Genomic DNA, 26,873 nt, shown 5'->3' on the forward strand with positions numbered 1-26,873 from the left:
CATTAACTCTTCTGGAATCCTGAACATAACATGATGAATTTCCCTTTTTAAAAAAAAATAGCTACTGTTTAATTTTGAATCACTTCAAAGGAATCAAAGAAAACCAAAAGACCAGTGGATATAAAATTTGCCAAGGGGTGGTGGGGAGAACCATGAAGGTCCTAACAGATTTTGACCATGTACTGAAAATACCACTGATTATTTTTGCTAATACAGTGTTGCACTGTTCCGTGCAACTGAAATAAGTCTCTGTATTCATCAGAACACAGGATATTTTTATTACAATATTTGTGTCATAGAGCTTTACAAATGAACATATATAAAACCTTGAAAAGAATCTCTGTCTTAAAATGGTTCTTGGTGTGTGTGTGTGTGTGTGTGTGTGTGTTTTACTGTAAGCAGATACATAACTGGAAGCTGAGTTGCTGAAAAGAGTAAAAAGATACTGATACTCTCATTTCTATCCCAAAGACACAATTTTAGGAGAAAAAAAATGTAATTTTGTGAAAAGCAAAGCAATTTGGAGGGTGGGGAAAAGAAAGTTGGCTGAGGTATTAGAAGCTGCTTAACTATAATAATAACGATAATAATAAGTATTTTAAAATGTCTTTTAAGTAAAATTTGCCCAAGGGAAAAGAAAGAAAACCTCCTAAAAATCCCATATCCCCAAATACCACTACATCAAAAACATCTGGAAAATGTCAAATAGTGATACCCGCCCACCTCAGAAATTTCAGTAAACTTCGTCTTCAATTACCCATTAAGAATATTCAACTAAAATCGAAATTTCACTGTGGAAACCCCTCAGAAGACAAAGCTGGAGTAAGAGTCCCATCTTAAAAGACTGCTGAAGAGGCCATCTGTTTATACATATCCTTCTCACATCCTACCTAGTCTTTTTTTATAAGTTCACAGCAGAATTCAAAGACACACACTCACCCACTGCTCCTAGGAAGCCTGGTTACCAGTTATGTTCTGAGCTTGTTTCAAGTTCCCCGTTATGTAAGCACGTAAGGACAATAAAACTTCACTTAGATTCAAGCAGCATCTTGAGTTTCAAAATCAGACTGTTGCAACCCTGTCACTGGCATTAGAAGGTCTTCTGCTAAATAGTATTGGCTCTGAGGAATAAACTATCAGTAACCTATTATCTATAACATTTTTATTGCCAGTGTTAAATAGGATGATCCCAATTAAGCTGTGTATTTTCAAAGATCCAAGTGTGCACGTACAAATATTCAGAGAGAGTTACAGAACTGTTGGTTTTTTTCCCCCCTCCACAGTCTGAGGAGGAGAGTGAGCATCCCCTCTCACACAGACAGAGGTCACTAATGGACTGAATTTGAATCACTGTGGCAGAAACCACAGTTATTAAAGTCATCTAGTGAAAAATGAACTTGAATTGAAATTAAAGATACCAGAACACGATTATCCAGAAAAGTTTGGCCTGAATGGAAATAAAATAACATCACCTTGACTTTTTTTTCCCAATCTTTGAAATAGAGAGCAAAAAAAACCAAGAACTGCTATTAACCTTTCTGCATTTTTTTAAGCTTGAAAGACTGACCGTGACAGAAGCAGCAATCCTGCCTTATTGAGTACAAAACTGAAGAGTCAAACTAGATCATATAAGTCTTTTGGACTGATAACATCCTGAGCCTTCCTTGAAACCAGAGTTTCAAAGACCAGGAGGTAAAATAAATAAATAAAGTTGTCTTGGGGAAACATCTAGGGACCAGAATGTAAATGTAATAGGCAAGAGAGGAGGTTTAAATTAGATCCAAGAGAGCAAAATCAAATTAGGATAATATCACATCATCTCAAAGCATGTGTGTGACCAAGGGTCCCCAAGAGGCAGCCCAGCAAGGTGTCACCTGGGAATCTCTTCTGCTAAAAGCGCCTCATGAAATGTGTAAAACTGCAGTGAAACTACTGAAGTGTAAAGACCTGAGCATTTAAAAAAAAAACAAAAAACCAACATTCCTTCCATGCTAGGTTTGTAATGGGCCCTGCTACAGTACAACTCACTCAATTCTCTTTACAACGTCTTCTATCTGCTGGCAGAGACATGGAATGATGTTTGAAATTTCATCTTCTAACCTCCTCCAGTCACTGGCATTTTCAAACTTACATGGCAGGATGGTGGTTGTACAGTCTGTCACCCAGGGCTATCTAAACCCCTCAGGTGATTGAACCCTATCTTACCTGGGATTTTTGTTGAGAAGGGAAGAAAAAAAAGTTGCATTTGGGAGAGCAATTTCATTGCAGGCAGATGTCACACATTACTCCAGTTTTTTACTGATGGAATATGGTGGAATGTGGATCTTTTCTATCTTACACACTTTGCTCAATGATTGAGGGGACAAACAATAAGTTCAGTTTGAACACTTCAGATAGTATCTTACATTCATACAGCAACAGTCACATATATCTGGACAAATGCCAACCTGCATTCTCTTCAGAATATTCAGCGGATCTTTTCACTGACGATGTAGTAAGATCACAGGCTAAAGTCCACAGACAATATCAGCCCAGTTATGGAAGCTAGCCTTCATGTGAGCATTTGGCTGAAAGAAGTTAGACATAATAAATTTAGCAATATGCTGTGAGCCGGTGGACATGCCCCAAAGCTCCCTGAAGCCCTGTGTGATTAAAAAGCCTCCCGGCTGAGTAGCGAGCAGAAGCTCCCATTTGGAAGAGGCTTTGCTTAGCAAGTGCTGCATGTAAAGAAATTTATCTAATCAGCACCTTGCACTCTGGTGAGAGCATTTACACGGATTTGTGCCTTGCACTTGATTAGCTTACTGTAAGCTTTACAAGAGACTCCCTCCACTAAAATCAATCAAAAGCTCTTGGAAACTGATTTCCATTTGCAAGAGGAGGCAGGATGAGTTTCCAGGTGAATAAATAATGAGCATAATAAAGATGAAATGATAGCAGCAGCAAACCACAAGCACTGAATTGCTGCAAGTCTCAAAACTCCACTGGAGGGGGCAAGGGGACCCGAGGGAATTGGGGCTGGAACCTTTCCTTGATCTCTGGGCGAAAAGCAGCCGCAATTTTCTTAGTTAGCCTAAGTCAGGCTGCTGCTCTAGCAGAAATCTCAAGGTCTTCATCTGTCCCCTCTGGTGCCCCACAGGCGAACCCCCCCCCACACACACCCACACACAAACACACCTACCACCACCACCCTGCAAAATCTGGGTTGCCAGGAGGGGGGGTGCTCTCTGCAAGGCCATTTCCTCACCCCAACACACACACACACACACACACACACACACACACACACAGAGCAAATCCACGTCACCCATGGTTAATGCTTTTCATCTCGCCAGTCTATCCAAATGGGACTTCTAAAGTTCCTATTTTATGACGCCAGAGAAGGTGAAGGAAAGGGAAGACTCGCTCCAGAGATGTCAAAAGGGAGAAGGATAATGTTCCCCTGGCGTGCAATTCTCATTCTCTCTCTCTCTCTCTCTCTCTCTCTCTCACACACACACACACACACACACACTCGCATTAGAGCTGCTTTCCTGCAGCAGCTATGCAGGGTGGGCTGATGGAAGAGTGTGTGTGTGTGTGTGTGTGTGTGTGTGTGTGTGTGTGTGTGTGTGTGTGTGTATGTGTGTGTGTGTGTAGGAGGGGGGTCTCAGATCATTTTTAATAGGCGCTACAGAAGGGTGAGAAGGTAGCAGTGAAAGGAATCCTCGCATCTTTCAACCCGGAGTGAGAACAGCAAAAGTCCCTGGATCCACATTCTGATTTTTTTTTTCTATTTTCTTTTTTAAGAAGAAGAAGAAGGTTTCACCCCCACCCCCGGGGTGTGTGTTAGGGGGGTGGGGAGGATGCTGGGGAGCGGGGAGATCGGCCTCCCAGCCCGGCGCCCACCCCCCGGGACCCCGAGAGCTCAGCCCCGCCACTTCGGGGCTCCGATCCCGCGGGCGGTGGGCGGTGGGCTGCGGGCGGTGGGCGATGGAGGTGGGGGGCGCGTTACCTGAGCGGCTGCTTTCCCGAGGGCTCCCCGCGGCCCGGGCTGCGATCCGGCTGCGCGCCGCGACGGTCGGCAGCTGCAAACTTCCGCGGGGTCCCGGGGGCGGCTGGCGGGGCCGGGCGCGGGGGGAGGCGGCGGCGGGGAGCGGAGCCCGAGAGCGGCGCGATCCTGCCGGCAGCCGGGGTCCCGCTCGCCCCGCGCGCGCTGGCCGGGCTCCGCTACGGGGCGGCGGCCGCATGGTCCCCCGCCGGCCCCCGCCACCCCCGCCCGCGGGGCTCGGGCATGCCAGGGTCCCCCGGCTCGGCACAGCGGACGAACGACGCGCGGAGCCCGGCCGGGACTGTGCTTGGCGCGGGTCCCCAGGCGGCCGCCACCGCACGGCCGCGGCCCCCACCCGGCCCCCGCGACACCCCGGGAGACGCTTCCAGGAACCGATCGGCCGGGACGGCCTCCGCGCTCCGGCTCCCCCGCGTCCCTCCCGCGCTCTGGCGCGCTCCCCTCCCCGCGCCCTCTCCCTTTCTCTCTCTCTCTCTCTCTCTCTCTCTCTCTCTCTCCCTCTCTCTCTTTCCCTCCCACCCGCAGGCCCTCCCACATTTCTGGTTTGAAGAACGCTGGGGAGGCGCGGCTGCAACCCTAAGCTCTCCAAGAGGCAAAGTCAGACTGGGCGGCTTTTAACCCTGTCGTTCCCGAGGAGAGCGGCGGGAGATCTGGGCGGGGCACCACCCCCCAACCCCCGGACCCCGCTTCCTCCTCCTCCTCCTCCCCAATTCCACACTCACACACCCCCAGCTCTCAAGACCAGAGCCACAGTTCCGCCACCGGAAACGCACGCCCCCCCCCTCCCTCGCCCTGCAGGCTTTGCACCTCCACACCCACCCCTGGGTCCATCACTCCGAAGCTGAGAAATGATGGAAAAGGGAGATTAGAGGGTGAAACGGGAACCTCTCTCCACCAAGATGGCGTTATTGCAAGTACGGGCGAGCTTAGCGATTTGCCCCTTCCCTTCCCCGGACGGACCCCCATCACTAGTTCCCAGTCCTCAGATCCCGGACCTCTCGGATAACCGGCATCGAGGGAATCAGCCAAAGTTTACATTTTTGATTGTTTTAAGCATCTCCCCACCCCACCACACACACACACACCCTCCCCTCCCGCTTCGTCCCGGCCGCTGGCAGAAGCCCTGATCACTTTGCCCAGAAATGACAAGGGACGACCCAATTCCGCGGCAGAGAGAGAGCTAGAGAGAGAAGGGAAAGGGGCATGACAGCTGAAGTAGCCTGATTTGTATACAGACACCGTTTGTACTCGGCCATTTCGTTAGTCAAGGTTAAAGATTTATTTTTAAGAAAGAAAGAAAGAAAGAAAGAAAGAAAGAAAGAAAGAAAGAAAGAAAGAAAGAAAGAAAGAGAAAGCCAAAGAACCAGGTGCACATTTTTTTTTAAAATCTGATTTTGATTTCCTCCTCTTCTTTCCCTGCCTCTCGTCCGGCCTCCAGTAAGTAAGTTGCTGTCGTGTTTTCACAAGTCTGGAGCGAGGTTGGATGTGGACAGAAGAGGGAGAAAGAGCTCGCACCAGGCGCGGGGATTTGCGCCAGGACGCGCGCTCCGCGGGGCCTGGGGAGCTGGCGGCGGCGGAAACCAGCTCGGGACCCGGCGGCTCTCCGGGGATTCGTGGGGCCGTCAGACCCCGGCCCAGGGCAGGGGCGGTGCCCTCTGCGGCCGGGGAGGGTTTCCGGCGCGCCTGCCTTCCTCGCTCTCAGTTCAAAGCCTGAGTCACTTGGCACCACGTCTCCAATTGTTTTGATTTCCCTCCCATCCCTGTCGTGTCTGCCACCCCCGAGTCTTCGATTGCCCGAGTCGCTCTGAGCCGACTTGGAGACACGCCCGATCGCCTCCTGCGTCCCAGCCCCGCACCGGTCCCCAGGGATGCGCGCCCTGGCGCGGGAGGGCACACCTGGGCACACGCGGGTACACGCACCCACCACCCACTCGGGTGACACTGTGCAAAGCTAACGGGGTAAAGAGAAATTATAAACCACCACCACCACTACCACCACCACCCCCCCCAAAAAAAAAACACCTCGCCGTGTGACTAATAGAGACGCGGGGGAGGAGAGGGCGAGGCTGAGGAGCTGATCGCCGGGACAGCCAGCCAGTGCCATCTTGCTGGGAGGTTCCAGAAGCAACGCGCCTGCGACACCAGGAGCCCTGGCGGCCGTCTGCACCAGCCGCCGCCTGCAGCCTTGAACTCCGAGCTCCCCAGGAGTTTCTCATCCATCACCAAGTGCCAGGCTGGCCCTCAGCAATCACCTCTCTACTCCCCTCCTATGGGTACTTCCTTCTCCCGCACCCGGGACTGGTGTCCCGACCTCAACGGCAACCTTGATCATGGACTTGATCGCGAATGAGAAGTGACCGCGCTCCCGGGGTCGCGCTGGGTCCTCCAGGTCGCCGTGGCGCCCCCTCTCTGCAGCCCCGCACAGCTTGGGGCGCCCGCGCCTTCATCTCCCCAGCCTGCGCGCCACTGACGCGGGCGATCCGGGGCTCAGTACCCTCCCAGGCCCCCCCGGCCACTGGGGACGGGCCGAGCTGGAGAGAGCCCTGCATGGGGGGGAGACGGCCCGCCCGGACCGGGGAAAAGGATCGTGCAGTCGTCCCAACTTCCTAGCGCCCCCCCTCCCCATTAATCCCGATTGTGGGCAGAGGGGCGTGCTGGTGGCTTTAGACTTAACCACTCGATAATAACGCTGATGGCATTAACAGCAGACGGAGAGGCTCAAGGCTGGGAGGTTGAAAAGGGGTGTGTGTGTGGGGGGGGGTCTGCTATTCCCCAAAGTTAACACATTGGTGCTGAGAAAGTGAGAAGCTGGACTCAGGCAAGCTCGTGGCTCTAAAAACCTCCATTTGTAGGATCGACCCAGCCAGTGGGCTAGCAAAATTAAAAATTAAAAACAAGCAAGGAGCTCAGTTGCAATACCCCGCAGAGGCAGTGGGCTCTACTTGCAAATAGATGCCCCCCCCCAAAAAAAAAAAAAACCCTAGATAAATATAAAAAAGACTACGGAGAGCTAAAAGAGCCTATTTTCTCTTGTGCAGAAAGGTGAAGCTTGAATTCGACCCGGAAGACCGCCCCCAGATAGTTCAGGCACCTCTTCCCCCGTGCGCCCCCCGGCCAGCCGAGCCCCCCACCCCCAGCCCGCGTGCCCCGCAGCTGAGCCCCGTTACCTGGCGGAGGCGGCCGCTCGGCGTCGGCTCATCCAAACCCCACTGGGTCTGGGAGGTGGAAAAGGAAGCAGCTGGCGCGGCAGCAGCGGGGCTCCCCGGGCATGGTATTGTTTTAGGGGTCACCGCCGAGGTCCCTCCTGCCCATCCTTGAGGCCCCCGGGAGCTCAGTGCACGCGGAGACTCGCGGGGAGCTGCCCCCCGGCCGCGGCTGGACACCCCGGACACGCCAGGCCGAAGGTTGGGGACGCACCCCACCTGGGTGCGGAGATGGGCCGGGAGGATGCCCAGCTCGCAAGTGACCGCTGCAGGTTTCGAACGTGCAACTAAGTCCAAGGTAGCCCAGCCTGGAACTGTGCGCCGCTCTCCCCGCTCCCCCTGGGCTCCCTCCTCTCCAATCCGGGAGGGAGGGGACTGATTTAACCCTGTGCGCTCCTCACTCTCTCCGGAGGAGCTGGGATCCGCTAGGAAACCGCAGGCGGCGGCGGCGGCGGCGGGGGCGGGAGGGGAGGGGGGGCTGTTCACTTGCATGTCCAGGGGGCGTGCTGCTGTGGGGGCGCAGGCGAGGCACCCCGCCAGCCCAGGCCCAGGCCCGGGAAGGAGCCCTGGCGTTGCATCCAGACCAGATACAACCACGGAATCAATCCCTCTCTCCCTCTCTCTCTCTCCCTTTCTCTCTCTCTCCCTCTCTCCCCTCTCCCCCTCTCCCCCTCTCTCTCCCTCTCCCTCTCTCTCTCCCTCTCTCCCTCTCCCCTCTCTCCCTCTTCCCTCTCCCTCTCCCCCTTCCTCTCCCTCTCTCTCCTCCCCTCTCCTCTCCTCTCCTCTTCTCTCCTCTCCTCTCCTCTTTCTCTCTCTCTCCCTCTCCCTTCGCTCTCTCTCCCTCTCCTCTCCCCTCTTCTCTTCTCCCTCTCCTCTTCTCTCTCTCTCTCCCCCTCTCCTCTCCCCTCTCCTCTCCTCTCCTCTCCTCTCCTCTCCTCTCCTCTCCTCTCCTCTCTTCTCTTCTCTCTCTCTCCCTGCCTGCAGTTACAGATTGATTGAAGTTGCCAGCGAAGTTGGGTTTTATTCCTTTCTTTCTCCTTCCCTCCCCCTGCCCAAACCCCTCACTCCACCCCATAGGATTTCCTTTGCCAGTGGTGCTTTGAAGGCTTGGAGCTCTCCGAGGGTTGTAACTCGTAAATGTCTCTGCGTGTACGAGACAAATTGTGGAGGGCACCATCCTCCCCCCGCCCCCGCGCACCAGATTTTAATGCAACCACGAGAAAAGCTGCCTCCCACCCTCAGACCCAGTGCCCACATAAGTCAAATGACCACACATTGAAATAAGGAGGCGCCGGAAGATGGGGGCGGCGGTGAGGGACCTTGTGATGGGAATGGTTATATGGGAGGGGTGCTGCGGCTGGGGGTGGGGGGCGCTGAATCTTAGAATGGAATAAACCGGGGAACCATACAATGAAGATGACTAGGCAGAAAATATCACCGAATACCAACACTGCAAGCACCAGGTCAGCTTCCAGCGCCTCGATATTTTTTATCCTCAGTATCTCCTCAGCGCCTTGGGAAGCTGTAAAGGACGCAACAATCGCTCCCCCACATAGGCCACCCACACGCTTTTGTTTTGCATTTGGTGAACAGCTCCCCGAGAAGTTCACCGGAGTTGCAAAGGAGTCATCTTGTGGTAGCAGAAGGAAGAAGGAAGGAACGCGAAAACTGACAGGGAGAGGCTCTCCAGGGTCACCGTTACAGCCAAAAGCAAGCGTCAACGCACCCATCTTCACCCAATTCCTTGCCTCTGAGTCTTCAATCCGGACTAAAGAAATAAGTAACCCCCTGTCTTTAGAAATAGCTCAGAGGGTAACAAGTGAATCTCAAGCCAACCAAGAAACTAGAACAACAATAATATGAAATAATAACAATAAAGGAGAACGTCTTTTCACCCGAAAGATGTTCTCATTTCTCTTTCCCAAACCAGTGGGACTCCGTAACCACCCTTTTAAAAGGCTCCCCAAGCAATGCCAACCCACAGGGGCAGTGCCCAGTTCCTAGTGCTGAATTCCGTTGTAAATCCTTCTGGCTTGCCAAGGTGGCAGCAAAGCATAGGAATAGCTCTTTAGGCTGCAGTCAATAGAGAAGCCCACATTTTGGCTCAGTTTTGTTTTTTTGTTTTTTTTCTACATTCAAGCCTCTATCTTAGCATGTTTAGCATGTGTAAAAGAATATAAGAATTCACAGAGATTGTTTTGTTGTTTTTTTTTTGAAACCTTGATCTGACATAATACAATCATTATATCTTCAAGACAGCATCCAGGTTTCCCTTTCTGACCCCCAACTCTAGGGAAATGAATGGAACAAAATGGGAAGAGGAAGTAGTGACCAAAGATGCACAAAATTTGTGTTGTAGACGAACACTGTTTCTGACTACGGGGAAGTTGCGTCATATGGGGGGTCTCCACCCTACAGACACATGACACTGTTATTGTAACCAAGACAAGAAAACACTCATTCAGAAAAAAGGATGACACCAATTGTATTAATAGACTCGCAATAGCGCATGTCTGGCATATGGATTGTAAGAGTCTGTCTTAATAATGGGAAGGCAGGTCTATGGGACACAGAAGAATACAAAGTGTTTCGCAGAGGTTCCAAAGTGCTTTGGCGAACTCACAACCCTATTGACACAATCATTAGGTTACACTGTTGAAAAACTCAGTAAAAACTATGTGTAGAGAAGAGAAATTTTTAAAAAGCACAACCTTGAACTTTAAAAAAATAAATAAAAAGACAGCTCATTAAATCTTATTTTTTTTTTCCAGATTTGAACCCCAGGTCCCCACCTGCAGGGGGGGCGCTTCACAGGCAGTGAAGCAGGTCTGCAGGTGTCTCTCTTTCTCTCCCCCTCTGTCTTCCCCTCCTCTCTCCATTTCTCTCTGTCATATCTAACAATGATGACATCAATAACAACAACAATAAAAAAAAATAGGGGCAACAAAAGGGAAAATCAATTTAAAATTTTTAAATATATGTTATTACTTTTTATTGTTGTAGTTATTATTACTGTTGTTATTGATGTTGTCATTGTTAGGTAGGAAAAAGAGAAATGGAGAGAGGAGGGGAAGACAAAGAGGGGGAGACAAAGATAGACACCTGCAGACCTGCTTCACCTCTTGTGAATTGACCCCCCTGCAGGTGGGAGCCACATCCTTACTGGAACCCGGATCCTTACTCCAGTCCTTGTGCTTCACACTATGTGCGCTTAACCCACTGGGCTACCACCGGACCCCCTCATTAAATATTCTTTGTACCTCAACCCTCAGTGCGATTTTCACTTGAAAATTGACTGCTTTCTTAGATCCCTCCATCTGCACACATACATTGGCATGCCTTTCTTTTTTTTTTTAATTTATTTCTTTATTATTGTACAGATACAGAGAGAAATTGAGAGGAGTGGGGGAGATGGAGAGGGAAAGAGAGACACCTATAGCAGTTATGAAACTTGCCCCCTGTAGTCAGGGACCAGGGACTTGAACCAGGGTCCTTGTGCACTGTAATGTGTGTGTTTAATCAGGTGTGTCACTGCCTGGTCCCACCTGCCTTTCTAATATTGGATGAAAGAATAAAACATACAAGACTCAGACACACATTTTTTACTTATTTTTTTATTTTGTTTTTTTTAATCTCAGCTCCATAACACCTTACAATAACGTCACACCATAAATCAATTTATGTGAAAGGTGTTCTGAACTTTTAGTCGCTGTTATTGACACAGTTTCAGCCTTAGAAATACAGGAAAATTCTATCAGTCATCTTCTGATCAAACTATTCGTCGGAATGTGTATCAAAGCCAGGAAATTAACACTGCCATACCATTATTAGCTAAGCCCTACTCACATTCCTTCTCTTTTTTCCCCTCCACACATGCTCCTTCCCTGTGTCAAGATACCACCTAGAACATCACATTGCTTGTAGTCACCCTTTATCCTGTTTTCTGTGACAGTTTCTTAGTGTTTCATATTTGGCTTGATTAGACTTCAGTTGTAGCTTTGGGGAACCAACACCAGGGAGATAGATGGTGTACATCACACCAAGCTAGAAAACAGTCCCGGCAAGATGTTCCTCCTCCTTAAGGTGCTGTGTGCTGGGTTTTCTCCATCTTAGTTATCTCTCCTTTTCCTTAATCTACTCTGGAGGAATGCATTGTGACTTGCAGCCCACCCTGATTAATTTGAAGCTCCACACTGAGAAAGACAAAGACTTACCATGACTCAGTTACTCTCGATCGCACTCTGTCATTTCACGAACATCTCATAAAAACTGCAGCAAAGGTGGGCGCGAGGAATCACATCATTGCAAGACTGGCCAGCTCCTCATGGGGCGCGAGCGCTTCCACACTGCGATCATCCTCTCTGGCATTATGCTATTCCACTGCAGAATACTGTGCCCCAGGATGGTTCCGTAGCCCCCATGTCCACTTGGTTGATGCCAAATTATATTCCTCCATGAGGATCATTTCTGGAACCATCCGTTCCACCCCGGTCCCATGGCTGCCAGTTCTCAGCAACATCGCCCCGCCAGATATTTGTCGGGATGTGGCATCATCTAAGTTCATTTCCCACGTCTACGCTCGACCGGACCTGCCAATATACGCGGATATCTTCGCCCACCCTGTCCAACACTTGACGTCTCGTCACCCAATCTGGTCCCCTACGCCTACACTGAACTTCTCTGTTCCAGACTCTTGGAAACAGAGCTGGCAGTCAGCTGAGGTCAAGAAAAAACACCTCATCACAGACCCCTGCTAGCAGTTATGATCGGGCCCTCCTCAATCGCTATGGAACAGGCCATGGCCGGTGAGCCGCTATGTTCCATCGCTGGGGAGTCAGAGACGACCCGAACTGCCCCTGCGGCTACAGACAGACTATGACCCACATAGTCAATGACTGCCACCTCTCCAGATTCCAAGGAGGTCTCGAAACTTGACATCAGGCTCAACCTGACGCTGTTGACTGGCTAAGGAAGATAGCAAATGCTAGCAGAAGAAGAAACATCCCAAACATCAGATCCTCTTAGGAAACTCTTGGTACATTCTACATTCTTAAGACTGTTCCCCGATTATCTTCTCTTGGATACTTAGACCGAAGTCATTGCCAATCGCTCCTGATTTTACAGTTCCCTAAACCTAACCTAACTCTTTTTTTCTCTTCTTGACTGGTTGCTAAAATTGCTGTTTCATTTAAAATGCTTGTTACTGTGTCAGTCGACTTGGGATTCTAAATTTCCTTTGATGATATCCATAACCTCTCTCACTTTTTTCATTGACTTTGTTGAATTTATTTGATTTGGAAAGGGAATAAAAATATTACTCTAAAGCTTGTTTTCCTCATGTATGGCATTGGAAGGAAATCATCCGTCTGGTTCTTTCTGCAATTGGCTGAGCTGAATCACTACTTAGACATTCTCTCCTGGATATAGAGAGAAGACTGGCCTAACAGTCTTTTTTTTTTTTTTTAATCTTGATTTACACAATTACAAAATAACAGGTAGCACAGTGGATAAGGCATTGGACTCTCAAGCATGAGGTGCTGAGTTCAATCTCCAGCAGCACATGTAACAAAGTGATGTCTGGTTCTCTCTCTCTCTCTCTCTCTCTCTTTCTCTCTCTCTCATCACTTCTCATGAATAAAAGTCTTTTTAAAAAAAATAACAGGGGCACAACTCCAGCCCATTCCTGCCATCAGAGTTCCGTACCCCCACTCCCTCCATTGTAGCTTACAGCAGTTTTCTTAAGGTTGCAGATAATGGGTTAACTATTGATTCCTCCCAAGCTTTTGACCTTTGGAATCTCCAACTAAAACAAAAGGTTGTTGATTCGGGGACTTCCGGAGGCTTGGCTAAAAAGTAGCAGCTGCTGTTTTGCTCTCCTGACTCAACTAAGAATAGCAAAGAGGATCACCTGAGAATCAACAACACAGTAAGACTAGGATCACTCCAGGAATCCACCAAGCCACAGCCACCAAGCTGCAGATGCTACCAGGACACTGACCTGACTTCCCTGGGCAGAGGAACCTCACCAGTGTGTTCTGGACCTCTCTAGTGCCCCGCCCCACTAGGGAAAGACAGAAACAGGCTGGGAGTATGGATCCACCTGCCAAAGCCCATATCCAGAGGGGAAGCAATTACAGAAGCCAGACCTTCCACCTTCTGCACCCCATCATGACCCTGGATTCATATTCCCAGAGGGATAAAGACTAAGAAAGCTTTCAAAAGAAGGGATGGCATACGGAACTCTGGTGGTGGGAGTCGATCATTATTAAATCAATAATAATAATAAAAAGATGGGAAAAAATGGGTTGACTATTATTTCTGCATTTGTCTCTCTATATTTGCCCATTCCCCCCTCCACCATGGTCCTGTTTTTTTCTTTGTTTAAATGCCCCTCCCTTTTTCATCTCTCTCTGGGTCCTGATGGATTTGAGTTCAGAGTCCTGTGGTCATCTTCCTCTTATTATTTCTCCTCCACTGGGAGTATGGACCCAAATTATTTTGGGGGTACAATAGGTGGGAGTTCTGGCTTCTGTAATTGCTTCTCTGATGGCCATGAACTTTGGTAGGTCAAACCCCCAACCTGTTTCTATCTTTCCCTAGTGGGGGAGGCCTCTGGAGAGGCGAACACCTCTCTGACTTTCATGAATTTTTCCAATATGATGTTCACTTAATCTCCCTTAAAGTACAATTACCCATCTATACGCATTGGTTTTACTTTTTTATTTTTATAGGTGATCAAAGCATGATTACCAAGCATGGGTAAGTCCAGCAGATGAACAAACTTGTCTAAGGCACACATCATAGCTGGGAAATCCATGATTAGCACACAGTGGAGAGATGACTGCTTATTCCTCTCATGAATACGAAATACCCCAGGACCCTCTTTTTAAAAAGATTTTAAAAAAATATTTATTTATTCCCTTTTGGTGCCCTTGTTGTAGTTATTATTGTTGCTAGTGATGTCATTATTGTTGGATAGGAGAGAGAAGGGGAAGACAGAGAGGGGGAGAGACAGACAGACACCTGCAGACCTGCTTCACCGCCTGTGAAGTGACTCCCCTGCAGGTGGGGAGCCGGGGGCTCAAACCGGGATCCTTCCTCAGGTCCTTGCTCTTTGTGCCACGTGCGCTTAACCCGCTGCGCTACTTCTTGACTCCCTCCAAAACAAAGTTCTATGAATCACAATGAATAACAAATTGATCTTTCTAAATTAAGCTCTCATCTTCAATCTACCTAAGTTTCTTCTATTCTTACGACCTGTGATAAGTTTATTTACTATGGCTTAAGGAAACCTGATTTTTTAAAACTCTCTTTGATAATACAATTATAAATTATTTTAACATATCCTTTGAACAGTTGAAGTCTTTCAAATCTACATCAGTTAGGAATTTTCTTTTTGGCTGTTTCCAGTTAAGGCAATGAAAATATCATTTTGTGAGTATGTCAAATTTTTCTCCTTTCTGGCAAAACAAGAAAGCATACGACAGACGGGTTAAGAAGAAAGTCAGACAGGGTATCAGTTGCCAATGGGGAAAAAAAAATAAAGACAACATCTTGTCCATCAAAGAGCACAGATCAAGAGTCTTTCTCTTCTCAAATGATGACAGCACCAGAGCTGTGAGCAATTAGGAAATAAATAAGCAAAATCATCAAAGGTGTTTCTCCTCGGTTTCCATTGTAATGTTCGAACCAGATGAATATATCATTTTCCTAGGATTCCCTGCAAGTATATACGCTAAGCAAACATGGAGATAAAAATGAAGTAAGGCCATTACATGTCTCATGATGTGCTATTTATGACAGTTTCCTTGGAAAAATGATCTGCATTTACCTTCAACAAAGTGCAAATATCATAGGATATGGTGAGCTTCAGGACAATTAGCAAAGGTGCTCTCAGTTGTAAAAAGGATACTCTAATTGGCTTTCTTTTTTTAAATTTTTTTATTATCTTTATTTATTTATTTGCTAGAGACAGAAGTCGAGAGGGAAAGGGGAGATAGAGAGGGTGAGAGACAGAGAGACACCTGTAGCACTGCTTCACCACTTGTGAAGCTTTCCCCCTGCAGGTGGGGGCTGGGGGCTCGAACCTGGGTCCTTGTGCACTGTAACATGTGCCTGGACCCTCTCAAATTGGCTTTCTAAGTTCATATTTCCACCTTACCAGATGTGATAAAATCAAGTTTGCATTTTTTTTTTTTCCTTAACCAAAGCACTGCTAAACTCTGGCATTTGGTGGTGTGAGGGTTTGAACCTGGGAATTCAGGGCCTCAGTTTTGACAGTGTCTTTGCATAGACATTATGGTATCTACCCCAGACCCTGTGGGCTGTATTCCTTCTCCTCTTAACCTCCTCCCCTTCTTTCTTCTTTCTTCTTTTTTCTCCTATTCCTCCTCCCCCCTTTCCTCCTCCTCCTTCTCTTCCTCCTTCTTTTTCTATCTAAGAAGACCTTGTTTGTCAATCCATGGACACTTTTGATAGAATGAGGAAGCGAAGACATGTGACTAGCTCTACTGGACCTGGAAAGCCCCCACACATCACCCATTTACAGCCAAATTCAGAGATGAAGGTGAATGCAATTAATAAGGTGCACACTTTGAATGAGGGGTCCAGGTGGTGGTGAACCTGCTTGAGCACATTACAGTGTTCAAGAACCTGGGTTCGAGCCCCCTGTCCCTACCTGCAGGAGGAAAGCTTTTCGAGTGGTGAAGCAGTATTGCGGGTGTCACTCTGTTTCTCTCTCTGTCATTAGTCCTTTCTTCTTGATTTCTGGCTGTCTCTATCCAATGAATAAATTAAAATAATTTTTTAATTTAAAAAAAATTTAAAAACTTTTAAAAATTTTAAAGAAATTAAAAATTCTTTAATTTTCAATTAAAAAAACTTTGAATGGTCAGAAATAACATTCTGAAAGTTTTGTAATCAATTTCTTAATCGACAACACGAAAAATAATTCATCATGACTATAAATCACGTTTTCATTTTTTTTTTCATGTTCTCCTCAGGCTTTAGGGACAGAGACAAGGCTTACAGAGGAAATTTGGGAGTTGGCCAAGTTCCTTGCCAATGCCTTATAGGATGTGTTTGAGTTTAAGAGTATGTCACAATCTATTTGGACTAGAATCAGGCTGAGTGCTGGTATCAAATATGTTCCCAACTAGCTGGGTATTTAGGAAAGCCAGTCAATTTTCTTGGGCTCCAGATGTCTTATCCGTCATAGGTGAGAATCCTTTCTGGCAAACTGGCTTTCCATCACTTGGTAAGCAGAGAATTAAATGGTAAATGTATTTAGGAGGAAAGCATTTCCCCAAAGCAAAGGTGTCATTCTTACAGAGAAAAATGAGACTTTCCTCTTTAACCCCTTAATGTGCTAGAGGATGAAAGGCAGGTTAATTCCTTTAGGAAGTGATTGCACCCTGGCCTACATTTCTTACGTTACACAGATGATAAAGGGCAGATCTTTAGATGTGACAAGTACAAAGTCCTACGCTGGGGCCAGAGTTTGGAGAACCTTATTAATCATATGCCATTGTGTAGGGGTCCTGTAAACATTACAAAAGCATCAAGTCCACCCCTTCTATTAGTGACATCTTTCCACCTGAACCCCAGGAAGTCTTTGAGATTATCTTAAATGACTGGATTTCATTTCAGTCATTAGTTAACCCTACCTCCTGGGTGATCATGACTCCCACCAGGCAGCAGTAAGGGGATCTGTATTCAAACAGAACAAACATAGCTTGTCCCAGTCATATCGCCATTAGGAACAGTCGGGGGGCTTCCTTTCTCAGGATAAGCCAGAGCGTTTCTGCGAGTCACATAATATTCTTCGTGTTTTAGCCTTTACAAAATGTTATAAGATTATACTTTTAAAAAACAAAACAAAAACACTGATAATCCTACTTCTGGGTGTTTTGGACAAAATTGTCCAGCAAATCTCTCTTTCAATTGATCTATAAATTGTACTGATATATATATATATATTTTTTTTTTGCCTCTAGGGTTATTGCTGGGCTTGGTGCCTGCACCACAAATCCACTGCTCCTGGAGGCTATTTTTTTCCCCTTTTGTTCCCCTTGTTTTATTGTTGTTGTGGTTATTATTGTTGTTGTTTTTGATGTCGTTGTTGTTGGATAGGACAGAGAGAAAAGGAGAGAGGAAGGGAAGACAGAGAGGGGGAGAGAAAGACACCCGCAGACCTGCTTCACCGTCTGTGAAGCGACTTCCTTGTAGGTGGGGAGCCAGGGGCTCGAACCGGGATCCTTACACCGGTCCTTACGCTTTGCGCCACCGGCATCTTTACATTGATCTTGTGCTTGGCGCCATGTGTACTTAACCCGCAGCATTACTGCCGGGCCTCCTGATAACGATGTTTAATGAACGAATGAGTTGACTCAGAAGCCAGACCACCTTCAGTCATAATAAGGGCCAGAGCACATTTGACATTCACTAGAACCCATCTGCTCAAAATGCTTTGTTATATTTTAGTGCTTAGTTTCCAAAGTTTCTAGATTTTGTTCCTTTGTACTTTTAAATATATATTTTATCAATATCTTCATTTCTGAAATATTTTAGAGCACATTTACCAAATAGAATGTTGGTCCCCCCCCCCCCATAATAGCAAATATCCCAACAGAATTATTGCAATTAAGACAGTTTAGATAGCTGTGTGGAAATCTGCATAGAAGCATATGAATACATACTTTAAAGTACTAATTTCACAATTTTTTAAAAGAATTTATTTATTTATTCATGAGAAAGATAGGAGGAGAGAAAGAACCAGCCATCACTCTGGTACATGTGCTGCCGGGGATCGAACTCAGGACCTCATGCTTGAGAGTCTAGTGCCTTAGCCACTGCACCACCTCCCGGACCACTAGTTTCACAATTTTAAGAAGTTTTCACCAGTTAAAGAAATGTAGAGTAGACTCTGGTTGCTGAGTGGTTTGGGGGAGGTCAAATACAGCACACTGAAAAGATGCATCCGTTGTCTGGCAGAAGTACAGCGGGTTAAGCTCACATGGAGTAAAGCACAAGGACCAGATTAAGGATCCTGGTTGGAGCACCTGGCTCCCCACCTGCAGGGGAGTCCCTTCACAGGTGGTGAAGCAGGTCTGCTAGTGTCTATCTTTCTCTCCCCCTCTGTGTCTTCCCCTCCTCTCTGCATTTCTCTCTGTCCTATCTAACAACGACAACATCAATAACTACTACAACAATAAAAAAATAAAAGGGAAAATAAATAAATAAAAAATTTATGTAAAAAAAAAAAAGAAAAGATACATCAATTTCTTTGCTGCTTTTGTTGCCTGTGAGAACGCCTATTCACTTATACCACTGGAAAAGTCATGACAATAGTGATTGAACATCAGCCTAAGAAAGCAAATGTTCAGGAGTTGGGCTGTAGCGCAGCGGGTTAAGGGCACATGGCGCAAAACGCGAGGACCGGCTTAAGGATCCCAGTTCAAGCCCCCGGCTCCCCACCTGAAGGGAGTGGCTTCACAGGCGGTGAAGCAGGTGGGCAGGTGTCTTTCTCTCCCCCTCTCTGTCTTCCCCTCCATTTCTCTCTGTCCTATCCAACAACAACGACATCAATAACAAGGGCAACAAAAGGAACTAAAATAAATAACAAAGAAAGAAAGCAAATGTCCGAATTCATATAATAAATAAACTAACTAGGGGCCAGGTGGTGGCACGCCTGGTTGAGCGCACATGTTACAATGTGCAAGGGTCTGGGTTCGAGCCCCCAGACCCCAGCTGTAGGGGAAAACCTTTGTGAGTGGTGAAGCAGTGTTACAGGTGTCTTTCTGTCTTTCTCCTTCCCTGTCACTCCCTTCCCTCCCGATTTCTTGATGTCTGTATCCAATAAATCAATAAAGATGGTTAAACAATTAAATAAATAGACTAACTTCTTCTGCTTTGTAGGTTCCATATGTAGGTAGGGAAAATGCATCTGATTTGATCCAAGATAAACCATAACCATTTCTCTATGAAGAATTCAAGATAGGGGGCTGGATGGCGGTGAACTTGGTGAAGCACACAGGTTACCATGTATAAGAACCGGACAACAAGTCCCACTCCCCACCTATAGGGTGATGCTTCACAAGAGGTCTGTAAGTATCTTTTTCTTCCCCTCTCTGTCTTCCTTTCCCATCTCATTTTCTTTCTGTCCTATCAAATAAAGAAAGAAAAGACAGTCAGGAAGAAGGAAAGAAAGGAAGAAAGAAAAAGGGACAGAGAAAGAAAGAAAACAAGTAGCCACTGGAAGGGATAGATAGATTTGTTGTGCAGGCACCGAGCCCCAGCTGGTCCTGGTGGTCATCAAAAATAATTATGATAATAACCCAAGATATAGGACATTATGAGAGTAATAATCATTGTCATTCTTGTGGAAAATGAAGCATATATTCTGTACCTACAACACTGGCTTTCTTCAGATTCACGGGTAATCCTGATGTCTCTGAAATAATCTCATATTCTAAAACTTTTGTCTTTTAGACATTAAGACTTTTTTTTTTGAAGAGTTGAGATTCAAACTTATCAATTACTAAGAACAATACAATTTTAAAATGGACATCTAAATAAACACAGTGGGAAAGTGAGAACCAATTCTAATCAGATATATAAATGTGACTAGGAAATGTCTATAATTTCTAAACTTTCAACTGTTTATAAAAGGTTATATATACTATAACCACTGTGTAATTAGAATGACACTTATAAAAATAATTTTGCCGTATGGAATTGTTCCGTGGACCTCGTCCATCATATTCAATAAGTATGGTTGATTATTATATCACCTTATCTCACAGCTGCCACATCGTACCCTTTCAAATTTCATTTCCCATAAAGATCAGCATGATTTCTGATATTCTTGGGCCTTGTTTACTCTCAAATTGGTTATCTTCTTTGTGCTTTTCCCAACTAAATCCATGTAAGGAAAGGAATTTTAGCATGTACATAATGCCTATGCTCTGTTATGTCGTGAACATTTCTGAAGCTCTGCTTTGTTCAAGATACAATATTTGGTGCACATAAATATACCAGCAAGAATAGCGTTCTGAAGTAGATTATTGCAGATTTAGTCAAATAAGTGAGATTACATTACTAAGCACTAAGCTAGAGGAAACAAAGTTCTGTGAATGAACATAGACATTTCACTCAGTTTTGAGGAGTTAAATGCTTTCTGGGTTGTGAAACAAAAGCTGAAAGTCACAAAATGACCCAAATATCTACCATCAAATAAGAAGGGAAAAGGAAATAGAGGCAGTCAATAAGATAAAAATTAATTACATATTTAGCTTTCTCCTGAGGGAATATGGAGCATGGATTGTCTTAAACCAGGGCATGATGAGGTTGTACTTTTGTATTTTGGACAGAAGCAATATGTAAATGAAAAAGTGTGACTGTGTTTAAATAAAACTTTACTTATTAACAAAGCAGCTTACAAGGCTTGACCATAGGTAAAAGCTTGCAAAACTGGGGGTCGGGATGTAGCACAGCAGGTTAAGTGCATGTGTTGCAATGCGCAAGGATCAGCGTAAGGACCCTAGTTCGACCCCCAGGCTCCCCCCCTGCAGGGGAGTCGCTTCACAGGTGGTAAAACAGGTCTGCAGGTGTCTATCCTTCTCTCACCCTCTCTATCTTCCCCTCCTCTCTCCATTTCTCTCTGTCCTATCCAACAATGACAACAACAATAATAACTACAAGAATCAAACAACAAGGGCAACAAAAAGGAATAAACAAATAAGTATTTATAGGCAACAAAAGGGAATAAATAAATATTTGAAAAAAAAGCTTGCAAAACTGCAGGGCACTTGTGGAGATAAAATTGAAAAGGTCTAATCATTGGTTGGAAATCAGGGATGGCAAATGTCAAAGAATAATTCAAAGTCTTATAAAAGCAGATATATTTCTACATCATGTCGAACAGTGTGGAAGGCTGCTGTGAGGTTCTGATTGGGTAGACATGTTAATTGCCCCTGCAAACACACTGAGTAGCAGGAATCACTGTAGACTTTGAAGTGTGAACTAGCCATGGTATCTATCATTTATTTTAAACATGTGATACAGCTTTTTAACTGTTGCATGAACAGTTTTTTTTTAAAAACATAGTATCTGGGGAGACTGAATTCTAAGAATCAGAGTGCTATACACAGAGAAAACATGGCAGCACAGAAATATGGAATATTTTGAAGTGCTTAACAAAAAAAAAAATCACACTAAAATAAACTTTAGAAAGAGGGAGTAAATATGGAAGCATTTAAAGAAAGGATGTGACTCATAGGAAGAGAGCCAATCTGAAAATTCAGAGACACATAGGGAGGAGACCAAGGAAAAATCCAGAGTGAAATGAAATAGCAGCTTAGGGAACAGATGGTGTAATATCTCATTCTTAAGAGATAAGAAGAGTAAAGAATCTGCCTTCTCTCCTCACAAAGCAACATCACTTATACTGCGTGCTGTGTTTCTTTTCTTTGAAGAACAGCTTCATTGCAATTCATCTGTATTCAAGATAGGAATTTGACAGACATTCCAGGGAATGTCACTGTTACTTTAAAAACATAATATTCTCACCACCGCCATCTTCATATTCTGTAGATGAACCTCAAGTCAGTTAAATTTTCACCATCATGTAATCTTAACATGTGTTGGCAACCTTAATTACAGGTTTCTGTAAGACATTTGGGAGGTATCATATATCCTCTGAAGAGAGGAGATTTCTTCCGTCTTTTTTTTTTTTTTTTTTTTGGCATTCTCACAGGCTATCACACTTAGACCATCAGTGGGAAAAGATGTCGTTTTTAGTTTTTAGTTTTTTTTTTTTTTTTTAAATTCTTGGCAAATATAACTTGAAACTTCAACCTTTCTTTGAGTTTAGCATCTATGATCCAGATATCCTGTCCATACTCCTTTCTTGCCACTTCTTCAAGCTCCCATTCTCTGAAAATGGTATTAGTGGCTTCAGCATTCTGGAAACTTTTGGCACAGAATCTATCACCCAACAACAAAACATTTCCTTTTCATGTACACTGAATCACGTCAGTGCGCTTCAGACCTTTAGAAGCTATCCCAGAACTGTGTAAACGCCTTCATTTTAAAGGAGGGCATTGATGCCGATGTCAAAAACCAGTGACAGGAGGGCTGATGCCATCTCAACTTCTTAATTCCAACATGACAAGTTCTGAGTACGTCCAGATGTAAGATGTATCTGGGTAAGGTTTCATTTAACTCACCCAGAAAGAGAATATTGAGGCATACAACTAAGACCATTTATTTGGAGTGTGTGTAATTTATGTCTCCAAAAGGGGGAAATGCCATTGTCCAAAAATTAAAGTAAAATGCCTGGATTCTGTATGTTCCAGAAAAACAGATCCTAAGGGCTTCTAATTTTATTTTTTTTTTAAGTTTATTTATTTATTTATTGCCTTTTGTTGTTCTTATTGTTGTTGTTATTGCTGTTGTTGTTAGATAGGACAGAGAGTAATGGAGAGAGGAGGGGAAGACAGAGAGGAGAGAAACACAGACACCTGCAGACCTGCTTCACTGCTTGTGAAGTGACTCCCCTGCAGGTGGGGAGCCTGGGGGCTCGAACTGGGACCCTTCTGCTGGTCCTTGCGCTTTGTGCCACGTGTGCTTAACCCGCTGTGCTGCCACCCAACTCCCAGAGCTTCTCATTTTAAATTTGTATCAACTTGAAAAAAGAACTCTCCTCCTAGTTACTTATATTTTTTAAAGAATTTATTTATTTATGGGAAAGATACGAAGAGAGAGAGAAAGAGCCAGCTATCACTCTGGCACATGTGCTTCTGGGGATTGAACTCGGGACCTCATGCTTGAGAGTCAAATGCTCTATCCACTGCGCCACCTCCCGGACCACTCCTCCTAGTTATTGCTTGTCATGTGGCAATAAGTATGCATCTTTGAGTTGTTCTTCATAACAATGTGTTCTTTTTTCTTTAATGATAAATAATGCTCAGTTAAAAAAGAAAAAAGGAAGGGGGAAGTGCATTGCTAGAATGAAGAAGTATCTAGGATTTTTTGTTTTGCCTCCAGGGTTATTGCTGGGGCTCAGTGCCTGCACCATGAATCCACTGCTCCTGGAGGCTATTTTTATTTTTTCTCTCCTTTTGTTGCCCTTGTTGTAGTAGCCTTGTTGTGGTTATTACTGTTGTTGTTGATGTCCCTAGTTGTTGGATAGGACAGAGAGAAATGGAGAGAGGAGGGGAAGACAGAGTGGGGGAGAGAAAGACACCTGCCTCTGAAGCGACTCCCCTGCAGGTGAGGAGCCGGGGGTTCGAACAGGGATCCTTATGACTGTGCTTGTGCTTTGCGAGCCGGGCGGGGGTTCGAACAGGGATCCTTATGACTGTCCTTGTGCTTTGCGAGCCGGGCGGGGGTTCGAACAGGGATCCTTATGACTGTCCTTGTGCTTTGCGCCGCCTGCTAAACCCACTGTGCTACTGCCCGACTCCCCCGGAAGTATCTAAATTTAACTCCCAAGTTCCACCCAAGGTAGTCCACTGCATTTAAACTACAAGTATATTATTCTCTTATATCTAAAATATAACAGGGCCGGTGGTGGCACGCCTGGTTGAGCGCACATGTTACAATGCACAAGGATCCAGGTTAGAGCCCCTGGGCCTCCCTCCAGAGAGAAAGCTTTGCAAGTGGTGAAGCACTGTTGCGGGAGTCTCTCTGTCTCTCTCTCTCTCTGTCACCCCTACCCTTTCTATTTCTGGCTCTCTCTACCCAAAATAAAATAAAGATAGTAAAAATAAAAATATAATATAACTATAAATATTGCCACAAATGTTCATCTTAAACATCCTGCAGATTCATACGTTAGACTGTTTTAGGTTGTACTAATATATCATTTACTTTGACTAAGTAATGAGGGTTAACATAGATTAAGCCTAATTTAATTTTCTCTGAGCTGAGTGTCTGCAAAGAGCAGGAAAATTACCATATCTCTTTATTAGTTTCATTAAAAATCACTGAAAGGTGATATTTACAATTAGTTGTAAAAACTTACTGCTTTGGCTACCAGTCCAGAGTAGGTGATCAAGATTGTAACTCTTCAAAGTTTCAGAGCCACAATGACTGAAATAGATTTTAGATCATATGAAACATAAAATCAATGCCTAAAAATTGTTAGTCATATCTCAGCAAATAAGTGCCCAAGTCACTGGAGAATGTTCAAGGATTCACATCTTAAATTATGCTTGTTAATCTGTTTTACAACTGGATGGGGCTGGTATTACAGCGAACATTAAAGCCCCATTCATACCAACTCAGTGAATTGAAAATTTTTCTTCTTTTTTTAATCTTTATTTATTGGATAGAGACAGCCAGAAATCAAGAGGGAAGGGGGTGATAGAGAGACAGAGAGACACCTGCAGCCCTGCTTCACCACTCGTGAAGCTTTACCCCTGCAGGTGGGGACTGAGGGTTGAAACCTGGGGACTTGTGCCCTGTAATGCATGTGCTCAACTAGGTGCACCACCACCCAGGCCCTATCCAGCTCTGTCAATTATACCAACCTATACATGGAAACAAACTCCTGGCAACCTCTAAATTTATTTTTTAAAAAAAACAACTTGGGAGTCAGGTGATGGCGCAGCAGGTTAAGCGCACGTGGCGCAAAGCACAAGGACCAGCATAAGGATCCCGGTTCGAGCCCCTGGTTCCCCTGCAGGGGGGTCACTTCACAGGCAGTGAAGCAGGTCTGCAGGTGTCTATCTTTCACTCCCCTTCTCTGTCTCCCCCTTCTCTCTTCATTTCTCTCTGTCCTAACAACAGTGACATCAATAACAACAACAACAATAATAACTAGAGCAACAAAAGAAAAAATAAATATTTTTAATAAAATTATTAAGAAAGGCTAGTTTACATGTGTTCTACACCCTCTAAATCCTTGAACATGGATGAAAAGTCTGGATTACATAGAAATGGCACCCACAAAAGAAACCAAGGGTCTTCCCTTCCCTTCCCTTCCCTTCCCTTATCTTCCCTTCCCTTCCCTTCCCTTCCCTTATCTTCCCTTCCCTTCCCTTCCCTTCCCTTCCCTTCCCTTCCCTTCCCTTCCCTTCCCTTATCTTCCCTTCCCTTCCCTTATCTTCCCTTCCCTTATCTTCCCTTCCCTTCCCTTATCTTCCCTTCCCTTCCCTTCCCTTCCCTTCCCTTCCCTTCCCTTCCCTTCCCTTCCCTTCCCTCCCCTTCCCTTATCTTCCCTTCCCTTCCCTTCCCTCCCCTTCCCTTATCTTCCCTTCCCTTCCCTTCCCTTCCCTTATCTTCCCTTCCCTTCCTTTCCCTTCCCTTATCTTCCCTTCCCTTATCTTCCCTTCCCTTATCTTCCCTTCCCTTCCCTTCCCTTCCCTTCCCTTTCCTTCCCTTCCCTTATCTTCCCTTCCCTTCCCTTATCTTCCCTTCCCTTCCCTTCCCTTATCTTCCCTTCCTTTCCCTTCCCTTCCCTTCCCTTATCTTCCCTTCCCTTCCCTTCCTTTCCCTTCCCTTCCCTTCCCTTCCCTTCCCTTATCTTCCCTTCCCTTCCCTTCCCATATCTTCCCTTCCCTTCCCTTACCTTCCCTTCCCTTATCTTCCCTTCCCTTCCCTTATCTTCCCTTCCCTTATCTTCCCTTCCCTTATCTTCCCTTCCCTTCCCTTCCCTTCCCTTATCTTCCCTTCCCTTATCTTCCCTTCCCTTCCCTTATCTTCCCTTCCCTTCCCTTCCTTCCCTTCTCTTCCCTTCCCTTCCCTTATCTTCCCTTCCCTTATCTTCCCTTCCCTTCCCTTCCCTTATCTTCCCTTCCCTTCCCTTCCTTTCCCTTCCCTTCCCTTCCCTTCCCTTCCCTTCCCTTCCCTTCCCTTCCCTTATCTTCCCTTCCTTTCCCTTCCCTTCCCTTCCCTTATCTTCCCTTCTCTTCCCTTCCCTTCCCTTCCCTTATCTTCCCTTCCCTTCCCTTATCTTCCCTTCCCTTCCCTTCCCTATTCTTCCCTTCCCTTCCCTTCCCTTATCTTCCCTTCCCTTCCCTTCCCTTATCTTCCCTTCCCTTCCCTTCCCTTATCTTCCCTTCCCTTCCCTTATCTTCCCTTCCCTTCCCTTCCCTCCCCTTCCCTTATCTTCCCTTCCCTTCCCTCCCCTTCCCTTATCTTCCCTTCCCTTCCCTTATCTTCCCTTCCCTTCCCTTCCCTTCCCTTCCCTTCCCTTCCCTTCCCTTATCTTCCCTTCCCTTCCCTTCCCTTCCCTTCCCTTATCTTCCCTTCCCTTCCCTTCCCTTCCCTTATCTTCCTTCCCTTCCCTTCCTTCCCTTCCCTTCCCTTCCCTTATCTTCCCTTCCTTTCCCTTCCCTTCCTTCCCTTATCTTCCCTTCCCTTCCCTTCCCTTATCTTCCCTTCCCTTCCCTTATCTTCCCTTCCCTTCCCTTCCCTTCCCTTATCTTCCCTTCCCTTCCCTTCCCTTATCTTCCCTTCCCTTCCCTTCCCTTCCCTTATCTTCCCTTCCCTTCCCTTCCCTTCCCTTATCTTCCCTTTCCCTTCCCTTCCTTATCTTCCCTTCCCTTCCCTTCCCTCCCCTTCCCTTATCTTCCCTTCCCTTATCTTCCCTTCCCTTATCTTCCCTTCCCTTCCCT

The 26,873-nt window shown here is 45.8% G+C and overlaps 1 protein-coding gene across 5 annotated transcripts in view; it reads right to left on the minus strand.

The window, feature by feature from the left end:
- The window catches only part of FLRT2 (fibronectin leucine rich transmembrane protein 2), a 111,159-nt gene extending 103,290 nt beyond the window's left edge, over positions 1–7,869 (minus strand). Inside the window, exons 1-2 of one of the 5 annotated variants that reach the window (XM_060181255.1) lie at positions 3,995–4,509; positions 2,448–2,567 (exon numbers count right to left, since the gene is read on the minus strand). The gene's annotated coding sequence lies outside the window, so the exon portion shown is untranslated. Of the gene's footprint in view, positions 1–939; positions 1,360–2,447; positions 2,568–3,994; positions 4,510–6,300; positions 6,514–7,215 lie in introns of those variants that run through there. The other 4 variants (XM_060181254.1, XM_060181257.1, XM_060181253.1 and 1 more) reach the window with 4 other exon arrangements.
- Positions 7,870–26,873: the final 19,004 nt, after the last annotated feature.

Source organism: Erinaceus europaeus, chromosome 22 (genome assembly GCF_950295315.1).
Source record: "Erinaceus europaeus chromosome 22, mEriEur2.1, whole genome shotgun sequence".
Lineage (NCBI taxonomy): Eukaryota > Metazoa > Chordata > Mammalia > Eulipotyphla > Erinaceidae > Erinaceus > Erinaceus europaeus.